Source organism: Corvus brachyrhynchos, unplaced genomic scaffold (assembly GCF_000691975.1).
Source record: "Corvus brachyrhynchos isolate BGI_N302 unplaced genomic scaffold, ASM69197v1 scaffold91, whole genome shotgun sequence".
Classification (NCBI taxonomy): Eukaryota; Metazoa; Chordata; class Aves; order Passeriformes; family Corvidae; genus Corvus; species Corvus brachyrhynchos.
The window spans coordinates 4,715,792-4,720,912 of record NW_008236442.1 but is presented as its reverse complement, the minus strand read 5'-3'; positions in this window follow the sequence as shown (position 1 = coordinate 4,720,912).

Sequence of the window (5,121 nt, the reverse complement as noted above, 5' to 3'; positions counted from 1 at the left end):
CATCCATTGTTTACTTCGAAAAAACAAACACCTTCAGACTTTGGAATGGGTGAAATCCCACAGCATTTTCTCTAGACTGAAGTTATTGCTCTTTAAAAGGAAATTCAATACAAGCACAGATACCTAATTACTTGTGAATCAGTCTCATATAAATATTAGACTATAAATTAGACTGCTTGAAAGTAATTCCTCTGCTTCTTGGGGCCTACCGAAAAATAAATTATAATAAAATACCACTGTGCCACAGCATAAAAGGCCTTCATATTTTACCAGAGCTGAGATAATGAAAGATTCAGATGCTTTAAATTCTCCTCAAGATTCAAGATCTTGGGAAATCCATATATAGACCCACATACAAACTCCTTTATGCTTTGGTAACAGCCCTGCTGCTTTCAGAGCACGATTCAAGCAAGTTCAGTACTCAAAGGCTCCTAGCAGAGCACAGATTCTTTCTCCCCAGCTACTATTATTAGTATAGGTAGGTCCTAACTTTAGAACTTAGTCTTGACGAGTTCTAAACTGGTCAAAATAGGTCCAGGCCTTTGTTGTTTCAGATGTGCCACTGCTGGAGCACCAGTGACAGATGCGACAGGCTGCAGCACGAGAGCGGCCCCTGCCAGTCTCCAGAGGGAGATTTAGCTCCAGACAGGCACAGGAGCAGCAGGAGACTTCAAGCACCCTTTGTTCCACACGGCATGAACCTTCATCTTGTGATGGATCTGAACAGAACTGACACCAGGCATCAAACCCTTCTCCAGAGACTGGGTGTTCTCTCACACAACCTCCACTAAGGAAAAGAACACAGTAATTAATTGAGGTTTTCAGGCTGGCCACCTCTGCAAAATATTAAAGGCTGATCAACAAACCTGCCTTGCTGAGAGGTGGATTTGCCCCAGTGAACAGCTGGAGCAAAGGTGCCTGTGGAATTCAGCAAAGATTCCATAACATAGACCCTGCTTCAGGCTCAGGTGAGTTCTGCAGTGCCAACAGCCAAAACCTGCTCTGTGCCTTTACCCTGCCACTGCCAATGACACCAAAACAAAGAAAGAAACAGGTGGCACTCCTTTTAAAGCACACATACAGACTATGTGTAATTCTTACTTTACAGATACATCTCTGACATGTAGCTAAACCAAGTGATGACCTGGCTCTGCTGCTGCTGAATGCTTTCTATGCAGCCTGGGGCAGTGAGATGAGATTCTAACTAAAGCTCCTTCAGGAAGAGTTTCTACAGTACTCACAATATCCAGCTGGTAGAAGGGTACAGGCCTGGTTACTACTGACCATGTAAATCCAGAATTCATCCTGCATTTCCCTGTAAGAACTGGGTAAGGCCAGACCTTGGATCATCAGCACCCTGAGTTAGATTGTCACAAATCAACGCGCAGAATTATTCCCCCCATCATCCATGGAGAACTGAGCTCATCTCAATTGCATCTCCTTTGTCTACACAAGAAAAAAATCCTGTCCAAACTTCAAATAGAGATTCCTGTGATGTCTTCCAAGCTCTCTCCATAAATGAATGCAAGCTGTGATCATCTTTATTTCATCCTACCTGAAACTGCATAATTTAAGTTCCACTGATACTGAATTTGATCTAAGTGTCCTGCTAGAAGAACGAAAGGTTGAGAAGGCAGTTAAACACACCCCTTTATAGCTGCTCATCAAACCACTGCCAGTTGTTTTGATCACAGTTAATGATGTCTGAGATCAGGAGATTTTTTTATAATGTGCTGTCACCAGGATTAGAAGCATAGCAGCAATTTTATGTTCTTGTTTGGGCTACAGGGGAAAACAACATGCAAAGAAGTTGTTTAAAATGGGAGTTTGCATAATGCCCAACAGCAGAGAGGAGCCCATCACACAACAAATATCCAAGAAAACTATTAACTTTGTCCAGCTCAATGAAAACAACCATTTCTAAATTAATTTAAATGTGTTCTGTACAAACAGCCCGGATGCCTCAATCCAATCATCTTGTTTTGGTATTATGGACATAACAGCTAAAGTCAGGCACAGCAGCATCTGTGTCTGCAATCTGAATAAAACCAGTGTGTTAGAGGAGAGGCATTAATGCATTTTAGTACATAATTTACATATCTTTTAAAAGAAAGTCTGATGCATGTGGGAATTCCTTTCTATTAAAAGCTAAATACTCCTCCCTCCCCCTTTTTTATTATTTTAAGGTCCTTCCACCAGGCTTCTTTCAGAAAACTACTTTTACCTCCCTGGGTTGCTAATCAAGGTTTCCAGGCAATGATCACCTTCACTGTTAGCCAGTGTCAGTCACAGCCTGTCACATCACATTGAGAGGAAAATCCAAAGTGATTGGTGCACCTGCATATAAATGTGGAGCACAAGGTGCAGCTCCTCTGATTGTGCTGTGACAACTGAGCACATATTTACTAATAACCCACCCATCTTAAAGCATCATCATCAGTATTGGCCTTACAGCAACCACCCTGGGGCATGTACCAGTACTCAATGTGCTTGGTTCTTTAGTATATTCAAATGTTATGAATTTTATGAATATTTCCAGCAAAATCACTCATTAATGAAGGCAAGAACAAGCAGGTATTTGCAGAATCAGGACACTAGACTGAACTGATTTTTTTTAATTAAGTGTATGAACAGTGCAATGAAACCTCAATTAAGATCTCTAGAGGTTACAAGCATTCAAGCAATAAAGCCACAGAGGTGTTGTCACTTGCCATGTGCAGTTGGCACATTAGATCCCAGCACACCAGTTAATTTTGATTTACAAGAACACACACGCTCACTGTTGGGAAGGGTCCTGAACTGCTCTCACTCAATGAATGTTGGTCTGTGCACTCCACAGACTGAAAATATCCTAATCAAATTCCAAGGGAATCATCACAGTTGCATTTTTGTCTGTCTTCCCCCACCTCCTCCCATGCCCCATTCACCAGAAGTTAACAAAGCTCTGTCTCTGGAGTTGGCCTCTACTGTTCAAACCTGAAATACAACCAGGCACAGTTTGTGATAAATCCTAAACAAACACAACCAATTTTTGCTAAAGTTACACACTTCACAGGCAAGACAATCCTCTGGTTTATGAATTTTTGAGTAAACTGTAGTCAATTATCAAAGAAATCTGGATTGAAGCTGAAATTCCAGTGCTAGGTAAGATTCAAGTGCTTTGGCACAGAATTAAGGCAGAAGCCACCTTTTTGACCCAGCAATTTTCACCAAATTTTAGTTCATACAAAAACCTTAAACCCAAGAAAATGAAAATCTAGAACTGTCTCACTGGGAGCAGTGATCAAGCAAACATCTGAGGACCTGCTTCCACAAAGCCCCATTAACCAGATTAGAGCAGAAAATAACAGACCCTCACCGGGTAAATTGCTGCTGACAGTTGGAGCTTTTCCAATGAAAATGTCTTATAAGCAATAGGGACATCTCCAGTGAGGAGGATATTGGAAATCCTGCTCTGAAACAGCTGCTATTTCTCATGTTATCACCCCCCTGGGAGCTGATGTCCTTGCACAAAACAGATTTTGCAGGAGGAAGCTGCGAGCTGGGGCTGGAGCACTCGGAGCTGCTCCAAGTGCCAACAATCCCATCTCAGATGTGCCCCACTTGGCTTTCCCCTAAAGAAACCCCTGCCAGCAGGGATTGGGCATGACCCTGCCCACAGCCTGGCATCAAATACTCTGTCATGATTTATGAGGAATCTGTAAAGGGACAAGTTCCTCTATTCCAGCCCTCGCTGTTGCTTTTGTGGAATCTGGGTAACAGCACCAATCCGAGCAGCCTTTGGGGAGCAGACAGGATTTTATCCTTCCTCAGGAAGTAATCCCCATGAATGCTGGCATGTTCTTACCTCCACCATGCCAGCTTTCAGACTGAAGTAGGGAGCTCCTGTGGCTGCCTGCATGTTTTATGTTTTGTCTTTCTGTGATTGAGCTAATTTTCCTCTGCTTTCCTGGGTTAGTGGCCTAGGAAACTGTATATTTAGCTTTTCCTATTGTAGAGGCACAACAGAATGGAAGTCTCAACCCTGTTTCCCTCTCACCCACAGCTTAAACACAATTAACTTTTCATTTGATGCATTCTTCCTGTCTGCACTCATAATGCTCCCCCAGGAAATGAGAGCCAATAAGTCCTACCCAGGAGTAGGAGAGCAGGGTACTGACCAAATACTGTATAATGCTGTATTATAGGCCTATGGGAAAAAAAGTTAATTAAAGACCACTGATATCCTTTGGGAAAATGTTTAATATATTAGCTCTTGCAGCACAGCCATGCAATGCAAACACACCCCTCCTCTGTGGAAAATGTGAATATATCACACATTTGGGGAAAAAAACCCAGCAAAATCCAGTGGTGTTTTTATTGGTCATTGGCCACAAATAAGTCTAATAAGATACACAAAGAACACACTTAAAGAATATTAACTTCAACAAACGTGATCTCTGCTGTGGCCTATACATCACCTTCCTGAATTGGGAAGCACCTTTGTATAATTCAGGTGCTGCTATATTTTTTTTTCAACAGTAATAACAATTAATAAGCATTTCCACATAGTTCCTTGGGCTTGGTGAGCACAAAACAAGAGTCAAAGACAAACCCAGGCTTCCAAATGCTCCCAGAATAAGAGTAAGTATGAACAATTCTATCCAAAAACTAGAGTTGAGAGTGTCTCTCTCCCTAAGTCTCCCCAAAGGGATGTGCAACATTGATATACTTCAAGGTATTAATTTGGAAAGCCAAAACCAAAATGCTCCAATAGTCACACATTTTATGCAGTAGAAAAGGGCAGGTTTATTGAATAGCTCTCTCATTAGCATACATTTCCAGAGGCACAAACCCAGTCTCTAAGGTCATATTTAGCAAGCTTCATGGCTACGTTTTCTTTTACTGGTGTTATTAACCCCACTGGAGCAGGTGCCACACTTCAGCACCTGCAACAGGTTCACACAATTGTTAGCACTTACATTTGAATGCAAATAGGATGTCTGCTTGAAAACAAGTGCATTTTTTTCTGCAACAGGCTCCAAAGAAAGCCCAGCTGCACAAATCACAATCTCAGCTTCCACTGACTTTGATGAGGCACAGGGACACTGGTACCCAGATTCCCTGGATATCCCACTACCA